This window comes from Rhinolophus hipposideros, assembly GCF_964194185.1.
Source record: "Rhinolophus hipposideros genome assembly, chromosome: X".
NCBI classification, from domain to species: Eukaryota; Metazoa; Chordata; class Mammalia; order Chiroptera; family Rhinolophidae; genus Rhinolophus; species Rhinolophus hipposideros.
The window spans coordinates 113309037-113322798 of NC_138046.1; positions in this window are offsets into that span (position 1 = coordinate 113309037).

Here is a 13762-nt window from a genome sequence, read left to right on the forward strand (position 1 = left end):
AGCTCCCTTGTAGGTAACTAACTGCTTTACTCTTGCTGCTTTTAAGTTTCTCTCTTTGTCTTTAACCTTTGGCCTTTTAATTATGATGCGTCTTGATATTGGCCTCTTTGGGTTCATCTTGTTTGGGACTCTCTGTGCTTCCTGGGATTCCATACCTATGTCCTTTGCCAGGTTAGGGAAGTTTTTCATTATTAGTTCCTCAAATGGGTTTTCAATTCCTTGATCTCTCTCTTCTTCTTCTTTACCCCTACATTGCAAATGTTGGTATGCATGATATCGTCCCAGAGGCCCCTTAAACTCTCCTCAATTTTTTGGATTCCTTTTTCTTTTTGCTGTTCTGATATGGTGTTTCCTGCTACCTTATCTTCTAAATCACTGATTTGATCCTCTGCTTCATCTAGTATACTGTTGATTCCCTGTAATGTATTCTTCATTTCCGTTATTTTATTCTTTAATTCTGACTGGTTCTTTTTCATGTTTTCTATCTCCATTTTATGTTTCCTATTACATTGTTGAAGTTCTCCTGAGATCACTGAGTATCCTTATAACCAGTGTTTGGAACTCTGCATCTGATAGATTACTTGTCTCCATTTATTTTGTTTAGTTCTTTTTCTGGAGCCTTGTTTTTTTTATTTTGGACATGTTTCTTTGTGTCCCTGCTTTGGCTGCCTCTCTGTGTTTATTTCTATGTACTAGGTAAGGCTGCTATGTCTCCCAGTCTTGGTAGAGTGGCCTTATGTAGTAGGTGTGCTGTGGGGCTCAATGGCACAGTCTTCCTGGTCACTTGAGTTGCACACTTCAGGTGTGTCTCTTCTGTGGGTTGTGTGTGCCCACCTCTTGTAGTTAAGCCTTGATTGCTATTTGCACATCAGTGTAAGGTATTGACCCTCAGGCTCATTGGTTGTTAGCACTGGCCTTTTCTACAGTGGAGGAGTTGTTATGCAGGGGCTGACCTTACAGAGTGGGATCTGTCTCATCAGGGCTCTGGTGCCTGCCCAATCTGCCTGTTGGGTATGTCGTATTTGGAGGTAGCTGGGTGATGCTCCAGCTTGTTTCAAAGCTGGCTGCTGAGAGTGCCAGGCCCAGAGCCTCCTGGGAGGGGATCTGCTGCAGGTTACGTTCAGCTGCAGCCATTGCCCCACCCAGGGCCACCTGGCAGGAGCCACAAAAAAATTCTCAGGTGGCTGCCGCCCGTGCTGTACTTGGAGGTGCCTAGAGAAGCCAAGGCATGAACCAAGGCTGACTGCCACTAGTGCCAGCTTAGGGCTGCTCAGCCAGAGGTATAAGACATGCTCAAACTGCTTGTCTGGGTTCTGCAAACCTTTGAGAGACCCTAGGAAAGTGTGCAGCAAGAGCCAAGGCAGGCAGTTTCTACGAAAAATCCGCTTGGGTGTGCCTGAAAGTTGGGCAGGGTGGGGTCTCAAATTACTAGGACGTGGCTAACGATTGGCATTAGAGACTCAGATATGGCAGCCACCTGCATCGACTCGCAGGGAAAGGGGAGGGTCAACAAAGCAACAATGGCCTCCACCAGCTTCTCCGTTCGGGAGAAAGCTTCCACTTCAGCTTCTGTTCTGAAGCCAGACAACTCAGTTTCCCACCATATGTCCCTGCCACCTCTCCAGCTGCTGCCCCAGTGCTGGAGCTCAGAGCCCGTGATTCCATTGGTGGGTAAGTCTGTGTGCGGTCCCTTTAAGAGGAGCGCCTGGGAGTGCAGCCGCCCTCTGTCTCAATCAGACAAAATCTCCGCTAGTATTCACAACCAGAAATTATGGGGACTTCTCTCCCTGGCACTGAAACCCTAGCCTGGGGAGGGACTGGGACCCCTCTTTCCTCCGGGTAGACCTCTGAAGCTGAGCTATCCCTCCCAATTTTTAATGGTCACACTCAGGTGTGGGACCAGCCCGTTCCATGTCTCTGCCCCTCTTACCAGTTTTGAGGAGGCTTCTCCTGCATGTCCTTGATTGTAGACCTTTAGTTCAGCAAGATTTTAGGTGATTCTCAATGATGGTTGTTTTGTAGGTTAGTTGTATTTTTGATGTGATCGTGAGAGAAGGTAAACATAGCTTTTACCTACTGCACCATCTTGACTGGAAATCTGTCCTTGATTGTTTATGCAGTGAGTTGGCAAGGATTTATTGTGTGTCTATGTGTCCAGTATGTCCAGAGCTTTAAGGAGAAGGGAAACAAAAGGAACAATTCTAGTATTATAAAGCAGCAAGTTTACAAGCTACATAGAAATCCAAAGATTCTTTTGAAGAAGGTTTCAAGTAGAATTCTCAGCCAAAGACTAATCTTTTCTCAAACTATAGTTTATATATGTAATAATGATAATAACTAACACTATTGACAAAATTTAAAGCATTTGGAGGTTTAAATAAGTTTATCAAGGTCACAAAATAAGCATAGCAAAGAATATAAAAACAGTTTAGGGTTTTTTAAAGGACTCTAACATTTGTTTTGTCTAGAATCTGAACAAAAGTTCCCAGGAAATTGGATTTCCTGCCTCAGTTTCTTCATATTTGAAACAGGATAACTAAATGAGATAATGAATAAGTAGTACTCAATAACATAAATAGCACACAGTCTATGTAAGTAGGTGGTCTCTACTGCAGATGAACAGTTTGCTCCAGGCATAGAACAGCTTCTGTAGTCTTAGTAACAGAGGATGATCATGTATTGCAGGTTAAATTGAGCAAATCAAAGCTTCCACCTTTAAAAATATAAAAACTGAGCTGAGGAATTGCCTGATTGATATATCTAGGCCAGTGGTTCTCAGTTAGGAGAAATGTTGCTCCTCAGGGACATTTAGAGACATTTCTGGTTATCACAACTTGGGGGAGGTGATACTGGCATCTAGTGGGTCAAGGCCAATGATGCTGCTAAACATGCTGCTAAACATAAGGCACAGCTCAGTACCCCCAGCAAAGTATTATCTAGCCTAAAATATATATAGTGCTAAGGTTGAGAAACCCTATTCTAAGCTGATGGACATGAATTAGGATGTCAATTTTGCTGTAATAGAACCATTGAGGGTGTCAGATGTAGTAGTGAATTTTCCTTAATATAGATTCATTTGATAGGAAAAAATAAATGGAGCTGGATACCATGTCATGTTTTTCTGATAAAGCGTTGCCTTAGAAATTTAAAGAAACATAAAAATATAGAAGTGATTTTCGAGCAGCATCTTAGAGGGATAAAAATGGAAGGATTTTATCAAATAGAGAATTAGGATCCCATAATGAAACATTAAACAGTTTTCCAGGCATGAATGCAAGACTATGGAGTCATGCTGGCATTTGGGTACTTATAAGAAGACTAAATTAAAAAAGCGTTTTCACAGATATAGCTCTTGGTCATTTAAAATTTAAGAGACAAAAAAAATGAACTTAAAACTCAATGGATTTGATTAGAGTGAGATTTTAATGAAAGGACAAAAATGGGTTTCAATCAGGGAATGGTGGCTATTTTGCATTACGAAGATTTTAATTATTTATAGAGACACACACATACAAAGAGACTAAATACAGAAGGAGAGAAGTGTTGTGACCCAAAGAGTAAATATTATAATTTCAGTATTTTAATAAAAGATGGCATTTGGGGACATCAGACTGGTGGTGAAAACTAGAATAGCTAATATTTGTTTATGGACAAAGATTTTGTTAATTATATCATTCTGAACAATAAAAAACAGATGAAAAATAAAAAGAGAATTGTAACATGCTTTTGCATAGCTTTTTATAATGTAAAAAGTACTCTGACATCTCATTTATTTATAAAGTAATGTGGGAAAAAAACTTATTTTTTCATAATGACTGTTTACTCCCAGGTGTCCAAAATACTTGGCTTCTGGTAATAGAGCTTCATTGAATTACTGAGCAAATGTGTGGATTCTAAGAGCTCAAGTGGCAGTAATTATAGTCTAAAAACATCTAACTCACTAATGGTAGTGAGAAATAGATGCTAATGGTAGTGAGAAATAGATGGAAGACATAACCTACCTCTGAAGACAGTCTATCATACCATCAACCTAATGCACTGGGAAATAATAAGTGGATAACTCTTAGCTGCTGAAAATCACAGGGAGCCATATAAACCCGGTAAATCACTGATAGAGGCTGTAAACTTGCCAGCAAATCAATTACAATATCTTTGCAATTCCTTTCTGTTTGTAACTAAAATAACAATACTAGGGATTTAAAATATAAGCCATCGTTGATTGCTTAAAATCAGTTCTTGAGGTGGTGAAAGACATCCCGTCACTATTAGCATGGCCTTCATCATACCATTTAGAACAAGCATTTGTTAAATGGGAAAAAGGATTCTCTCTATATAAACATGATAATGTTAACCCATTATCAGTAAGACATACATTTTGAGCTGTTTTCCTAGTAGTTAAGATGAGTTTGTATTAAGTAAGTTATATATTCTAATCTAGCTTTAAGATACAACAGGACTGACATTTTCTATGGTACACTTTATCTTTTCATCATACATAGTTAATAAATAGGGGGATAAAACTGTCAAATGCCTGCACTTCCTTTTAGCAACTATTGTATGCTTAGGACCAATTGGATTTCGATTCTTACGTACGTAACATTACTTCTTAGGATCACAGAATCTTAGAGCTAGGCGAAGCCTTAAGAATATCTAGTACCAGCTTATATTTGCAAATGAGAAAGCTAAGATTCAGGGAGGTTAAGAGACTCACTCAAGTACACATAGCTAATATGGTGGCTTCTCAGGGCTTAGAATTCAGTTTCAAGTTGCCAATTCAGTGATATCATATTTCATTATATCATATTGCCCTAAAGGACATACTTGGTTCTACCACTACCTGTGCAACACACACACACACCAAAATCTCATGACAACTTACCAAGAGCATTACTACAGAGATGCTGTGTGAAATTCTTTGAGTCAGCCTGCAAGAGACAAGACTTCAAATTCACGTCGACTGCTTACACCATCCCAGAATTACCAGATTTTTCATTGCCACCCAATGAAAGAATGCATGGGGAGCTACATGTCCATTTAAACCCATCATTCAAATTTGTACATCTCCTCATGTATCCTGGGTGTGTTCACTTTCTCAAAGCTGATTCAAAGGCAGACTTGGACAGAAGGCCATCTGCTAATCGAATAAAACATAAAGTAATTTTTAAAATTCAGATCCAGAATATCCTTTAGTAAGCTTTAATAATCATATTTGCACAACTTGTTTTCTAGTCCAAAAACAATTTTATGTGTATTAAGAAAATACTTATACTAGATTTTGGCATTTTATTATGTAAGACAAAAATGTGGACATGACTATGAGGTGAACAAACTGAATTTTAGCAACCTAAAGACAAATTAAGAGAAACGTTACCCAGAGAAACAACACCTTTAATAATGTCTGAAAGGCATGGCAAACTGAAGTGTGGTTTGGGCAGATATGTGGATGCAGTTGAAGGGAAAGATTACAGGAGAAATGGGGAGGAGAATGAGAAGTACAAAAGATTGTATCAGTGACCCCAATTCTTCACTTCTACCTGTATCCATACCCTTCGTCATGCAACTTTGCAGTCCTTTCTAACTAACGTAGGTGAGACATAATTCACCACCCCTGGGTTTAGTCATGATGACATGCTTTAGTCAATGGGATTAGCAAACGTGATAGAGTCTTTTCTGTTTTACATTTTTTATTAGTTTTAGATGCACAAAACAATGTAACAGTTAGACATTTATCATTTATATCCCTCACACAGTGACAACCCCCCCATCTACTACCCCTCTGACATCGCACACAGCCATTACATTTCCACTGCCTCTATTCCTAATGCTATACTCCGCTTCTTGTTAAAAAAAGAAATTTATATATATATATATATATATATATATATATATATATATATATATATATATATATGAAATTGTAGTTGACATTCATTACTGTTCAGCTTCAGCTTCAGGTGTACAGTGCAGTGATCAGGCATCTACATCATCCCTGAGGAGGTCTCCCTAATGAGACAAGTGTCCATCAGATACCCTACAAAATCTTTACAACATGATTGATTACATTCCCCAAATTGACTTTTGTATCCCCGTGGCAATCTTGTGGTTACCAATTGAGTCTGGAAAAATGCTTGTACAATTGGGCTCACTCATTCTTGTGCTCCACTTGAGAAGGACATACCTAACTTAGTCTGCTGCTCCCAGGGCAGATGAAACACATGTGAATCAGAGCTGTTGCAGCTAAGGTACCTTAGACTGCCAAACCTAGAGCAAAGCCCACCCAACACAAGGATGTATGTGCTATGATAAGTAATGATTGGTGTGTACCACTGAGTGTTGGGGTAGTTTGCTATGCAGCAACACTTGCCTGATATAGAAAGAGTGGTTTCTCATGATTTGGAGTCATCTCCCTATTCATAGAAGAATATCAGGTAGTGGCAGAGGATCTTGAAAAATAAACACAGCCCCTCAGATTAGGAAACTCACAAACCCTAAGTAAGGTACCATTGATGATTTTCCCAGCAAAGAAGCTAGATTTGGAAGTGTGGAATGGAAAACGGTGTTCCAGGAAGTGGTGCTGACCTGACTGGGCCATGGTTGGAAGAGGGAGTTTTTTTTCTGAAGTCACAGAAATTGCCATAGGCAGTGGAGTTATCAGCCTTAGGAAGTCTTGGCGCACAGAAGGTACTGAATGTTTTGGTGTGACTAAATGAATGAATCAATGTAGGAAACCGAAGTCTAAAAGCAAGATAAGACTAATGGTTGGTGTAAGCAAAGGATTGGAGCCGGAAGCTATGAATGCCAAGATATGTGTGTATATGGTGGGGAGTGGGGGTAAGGAGAATTAAATTCAGGCAGCCCCTGAAAATAATAGACACAAACAGTATGAAGGTGTGTAACTAGGAGAGTCAGGTTGTTGCCTGCAACAAAAGCATTGTTGGTGAGGCTTGTGTGACAGAGTGGCACATGGGACTTGCCACTCAAAAGGTTTGAGAACTTTTTATTCTCTAGAGATTATAGAATGAAGTAGAGATTATAGCTGAGATCAAACCTTATTTAAAACAAAGATGAAATATTTGCATTTTTAATGTTCCTCAACATGGGACACACTGAATTAAGCCAAAGAATCAAATAGAAAACTCTCACACAACAATGGTAAAGAATATTTGCAATATCCACTGATAATGAATGTAAACTTGATCTCTGTGTGGAATTCACATTTAAGCCATAGATCTAAACACACCACTGAATCCTATTACCAATCCAACAGGTTTTGGGTGAATTTTGCATCATTTAAAAGAGAGAATAATTTTTTACAGTTCTTCGACACTGTTAAGAACTTTTTGTGTCATTCCTAATAATTTCAGTAAGACAAGACTTTTTAAACAACTGACAATTAATGCTAAGTATAAAGAATCTTTTAAAGGTATTTTCAAAACTTTTTATTTAGAAATAATTTCAACCTTACATAGGAATAGCATAAATAGTATGAAAAATTCCCATGTGCCCTTTGTTTACATTCACTAGTTGTTAATACTCTTCACCATTTATTTTATTATTCTCTCTGTCTCAGGGTAGATAACAGACAGACATTGATACTTTTTTTCTGAATAATTTAAGAATAAGTTGCATAAATTATGCCCCTTTACTCTTAGGTATATAAATGTGTATTTCCCAAGAGCAAGAATATTCTCTTACATAATAATATTATCAAAATCAGGAAATTTAACATTGATACAATACTATTATTTCACTTATAATCCATATTTCAATTTATCAATTGAATAATATCCTTTGTAGCAACTCTTTTAACATCTAGGATCCGGTCCAGAGTTTCATATTACATTTAGCTGTCATATTGCTTTAGTCTCCTTTAACCTGAAATGGTTCTATAGCCTTTCTTTGTCTTTTATGACATTGACATTTTAAAAGAATTGTTAAACGACCTTCAATTTGGATTTGTCTAATGTTTTATAATAATTATATTCTGATTATGTGTTTTTGACAAGAATACCACAAAAATAATGTTTTTCCCTTCTCAGTACATCCCACCGGGATGTATATGGTATTATTTTGTCCCATTATTAGAGATTAGAGAATAGCTTCACTAGAAAAAAAGATCTAGAAAAACAAAGCTTGCTTAGTCCAATAAAATGTGCTGCTCAATTTTGATGGTTTTTCATAAGTCAGCAAAACATAAGTTGATTCGACCTAAAATCAGTATTTTCTTTGAAAAGAAAAATTCAGTCCCTAGTCAACATAACCAATTGAACATCACTTTTATTGACACAAGCTGAGAGTTTTGAATTCAGATTTAAATTGTGTTGACAATTAATATGCATGATATATCCTGTCAAAGGCCTAGATGGAACTTAGCTGGTGGTCAAGGGATATTGCTTTACAGTCAGTGTGCTTGGAAATTATGTTCATCACAAGGAAAATGGACCACCTCATGAGACTGTGTATTGGGTCTTTGTGAAGGGTTAGCTGCAAAGTGCTTTCCTGTGGCTCAAAGAAATGAAAAGGACGAGTTTCATTTTTCTCTCATTTTGCTTCCATCTGATTCTATTCTGTTAGCAAAGTACTTGAAGTAAAGCATCTATTAATCTTGGAACAACCACTGAATTTAATTACCATGTCTAATGTTAGCTTGTACAAAGTGTTATAGGGATATGTTTTCTTCCATAAGAAGTACAGTACAATATGTTCTTCTATTTCAAATCCATTTCACTTAATCCCAGTGCTTTGACAGGAAAAAGCAATACTGCTGCCGACCTTCATATTCAGTCTGATCTCTCGTTAAACTACACACCTGAGAAAAATCACATCCCACTTGCCTTCATCCCAACATGCTGCTATGTAGAACAATTTCCATTTGCTTCCTAAAAAAATTTTAGAATGAGGAGAGCATGAATAATTGTTGCATTCCAAGAGACCATGATGAATTTTATTAGTGTACAAAGCATATTGTATGAGTTTACCAGGGTCTTTATTCTGAGCTCACATATGTTCTGCAAAGCTGTCATTTTAAACTGCTCATAGAGTGGTGCTGAGTGGTTCATTCCGTTTCCTTGTATGGCTATTCACCTTTTTGAGTGGGGTGGTGGGTGGGTATTAAATTCCACATGCTGTAATGGAGCTCTATATGAAGTATACACTTCTCTGCACATTTTTAGGAGGAGCAAGTAGAGATGAAAACAGAAAGTAATATCATTCTCTCTGGGAGTCTGTTGAATTAAGAGGCTATTCAAAGCTGGAAGGTTATTTGCTGCAACGTTGGGTAATTGGTAAAGGGTCAATATGTGTGTGGAAAACAATACCTATTGACCATTGTGAAATGATAACCTCCCTTTTCCCAAAGGAGTGAAGGAAAGAAATTTAACTATAGTCACAATGCTTTGTATTAGATCTTCAGAACTTACTCATCTTCTAACTGTAAGTTTGTACCCTCTGACCAACATCTCCATAATTCCCCCACCTCCCAGCCCCAGCTAATCACAAATGCTATGGTGGTAATCATATTGTAATATGCAAATGTATCAAATCAACATGCTGTACACCTTAAACTTATACCATGTTATGTGTCAATTGTATCTCAATAAAAAAAGAAATTTAAAACACAGAAAGAGGTATTTAGGTTACATATTTTTAAAGCAACAAAAACAATAACACTAGTTTGTTAAGATTTGTCAAACAATATCTTTTCTCTGGAGAGTCTAAGAAGGGGAAGATAACTCCCATGGTGCCACATTTCAGATGTTAGTCAGAGATGAGCTAGAAAGCATCTCAAATTTCTTGGACCTTTGAGATGTTAGTGCATAGTCATGCCAATGAGTTGAGCTTATGAGGTCAAATCAGAAAGTTATTTTAAAGAAGTATAATAATATTGTGTTCACCATTAACCATAGTGCTCTGGGTTTTCTGTTATATTTAAGATCTGATCATTATTAAAATTGGTTTTATATTATAGTAAAATTCATCATGCCTCAGTTTTACTCTTCTCTGAAAGAAACTATGGGGTCATAAAAATGGCGGCGTGAGGCGAGCCTCTTGAAATCTTCCCTGGAATTTACAACAAATTGAACAACTGTAACTCCACAAAGGACTCCCTGCACAGCAGACAGGCAAGACTAAGAGGTGCACTACTAAGAGAAATCATCCAAAGGTGGGCAAATTGCGTGACCGGGGGAGGGGGAAAGGGAGAAGTGCAGAGACCAGGCAACACGGGCACAGGATGCAGACCTAGCTCAGTGCTCCAAGCTCGCTACATCCTAGACCTACCACTGCTGCAGGAGAAGGAAGAACTCGGACTGCTAGGGTTCCGCTGATGGCCCACAGGGCTGAGGGAACAACATATAACATGGCTGAACCCAATGCTCATGGCAGAGACCTCAGAGGAAAGACTGAGGGAAGAAGGCTGAAAATGGTGGTTTAAGCCCTCACTGCCGAGCAGAGAACGGAAGCCTTAGGCACTGAGACTAGCCAACCCCTCCCTTCCCTCCCAGAGCTCACCTCGCCCCCACCTGCCCAGTGCTAGAAGTGGAACAGTAGTGGTGTCAGATCAAAAGAACAGAATATTTGCTGTTCTGAGAACTCTGGTCCGCAGACACAGATTCCCAACCCACCTAGTTCCGGCAAAGGGGAGGGAAATGTGGAAGCAGGACCAGCTGTGGTGGTGGTCGCCGCCATTGCTCTGGACCACCTCTCACAACTCACCCCGCCCCTGGCCCCACCTATCTGGGTGGATAAACAGAACTTCTGAAACATACGGGCTCTGAATCTGGTGCAGGAAGAGCTTTGGAACTTCAAAAGCTCTCCACATACCCACACAGAGACTGCGCCCTGTGACCCAGGCAAACTGTTAACAGAGGAGAAGCCCGTCTCCCAGGGAATCCCCCCATTGTGTGAGAAGCTGGAATAGTGCAGAGAAAACGTAACACTAAGTATGAGAGAGAATAAAAGACTGCAGACAGAGAGAAAATAAAGCATTCTACCAATACCTACTGTAAAACAAAAGAAAGACCTCTTTTTATCAACCTGTTGTAGAAACCACCCCTATAGATGTCTAGGAAGACAAATAATAAATATTTCATTGCCATGAATAACCAAGGTAACAAGACAGCTCAGAAAGAAAATGAAAAGTTTCCAGAAAAGTAACTTAAAGACATGGAAATATGTGATTTAAATGATAGAGAATTGAAGATTGCTGTTCTGAAAAAACTCAATGAGATGCAAGAAAACACAGACAGGAAGTTTAATGAACTCAGAAATACAATTAAAGAACACAATGAACATTTTACCAAAGAGACTGAAATTTTTAAAAAGAACCAAGTAGAATTTCTGGAGATTAAAAACTCAATAAAAGAAATGAAGAATGAAATAGCCGGTTGAGGTACTAGAGTTGCCCAGATGGAGGAAAGAACCAGTAACATCGAAGATAGAAATCTGGAAATGACACGGATGGAAGAAGATAGAGACTCAAGACTTAAAAGAAATGAATGAACTCTACAAGAACTTTCTGACTCCATCAGAAAGAGCATACCAGAGGGCATACCAGAAGGAAAAGAAAGAGAGAAGGGAACAGAGAGTATATTCAAACAAATAGTCGATGAGAACTTCCTAAACTTGTGGAAAGAACTGGATCCTCAAATCCAAGAAGCAAATAGAACACCTAATTACCTCAAGCCCAACATGCCTTCTCCAAGGCACATTGTATTGAAGCCATCAAAATCAATGACAAAGAAAAAATCCTCAAGGCCCAGGAAAAAGAAGATGGTAACCTACAAAGGAAAGCCCATTAGATTATCGTCAGACTTTTCAGCAGAAATTCTACAAGCCAGGAGGGAGTGGAATCAAATATTCAAACAATTGAAAGAGAGAAATTATGATCCAAGAATAATATATCCAGCAAACGTATCGTTTAGATATGAAGGAGGAATAAAGATCTTTCCAGACAGACAGAAACTGAGGAAATTTTCTAACACACGACCCATACTACAAGAAATACTGAAGAAGACAATTCGACCAGTATAAATAGGGATAATTTGTAAAACCCAAAACATAAAAGAGGGCAGAGTAAAGGCCTGAACGAGAATATGGGAATGCAGAAAGTAAGCATGCTGAAGAAAATGGAATACTCTAAATATCAAACTTTCTTTTACATAAACTTAATTGTAACCACTAAAAAAAAAAAAATCCAGAACTGAAATACATACTATCATAAAAGAAGAAACAGAGAGAAACATCATAGAATATCACTACACAGAAATAATAGACAACAACAAAAAGGCAAATAAACAATGGAGACACAGTCTTACCGGAAAACCAAAGATAGAATGATAGGAAATCCTCACATATCACTAATCACCCTAAATATAAATGGACTGCACTCACCAATAAGAAGGCACAGAGTAGCCGATTGGATCAAAAAACTAAACCCAACCATGTGCTGTCTCCAAGAGACACATCTCAGCTACAAAGACAAACATAGACTCAAAGTGAAAGGGTGAAAATTGACACTCCAAGCAAATGGTATCCATAGAAAATCAGCTGTAGTCATACTTATATCAGATGAAACCGACTTCAGGATAAAAAAGGTAACAAGAAACAAATATGGACATTTCATAATGGTAAAGGGGACTATACAACAAGAAGACATAACAGTCATCAATATTTATGCCCCCAATCAGGGAGTACTGAAATATACCAAGCAACTACTAACAGTACTAAAGGGAGAAATTGACCAAAACACAATTATACTAGGGGACCTAAATACATCATTGACAGCTATGGATAGATCATCCAAACAGAAAATAAAAAGAGAAATAGCAGCACTAAATGACACATTAGATGCAATGGACATAATTGACATTTATACAGCACTTCATCCCAGAATATCAGATTACATTGCTTTCTGGTGTACATGAAACACTCTCAAGGATAGACCATATATTGGCACATAAAACTAGCCTCTGCAAATTTAAGAGGATTGAAATCATACCAAGCATATTCTCTGATCAAAAGACTTTGAAATTGGATATCAACTGTAAAAAGAAAGCAGGAAAAGCCACAAATGTGTGGAGATTAAACAACATACTTTTAAAGAACAACCAGGACAAAGAAAAAATAAGAGGAGACATCAAAAGATACATAGAAACTAATGAGAATGAAAATACATCCTACCTAACTTTTTAGGATTCAGAGAAAGCAGTTTTAAGAGGGAAGTTGATATCGATACAGGCCTACCTCAAAAAAACAAGAAAAATCCCAGATAAATAAGCTCACATTACATGTTTAAAGAACTAGTAAAAGAAGAACAAATGAAACTCAAGGTCAGCAGAAGAAAAGAAATAATAAAAATCAGACCAGAATTAAATGAAATAGAGAACAAAAATACAGTAGAAAAAATTAATGTGACAAAGAGTTGGTTCTTTGAAAAGATTACTGAAATTGACAAACCCTTGGCTAGACTCACTAAGATAAAAAGAGAAAAGACACTAATAAACAAAATCAGAAATGAAAAGGGGAAAGTTATCACGGATACCACAGAAATACAAAGGATCATCCAAGAATACTATGAAGAACTATATGCCACCAACTTCAATAACCTAGAAGAAATGGACAAGTTCTTTGAAACATATAGCCTTCCTAGGCTGAACCACGAAGAACTGGAAAATCTAAATACACCGATCACCAGTAAGGAAATTGAATCAGTCATCCAAAACCTTCTCAAAAGCAAAAGTCTGGGACCAGATGGCTTCACTAG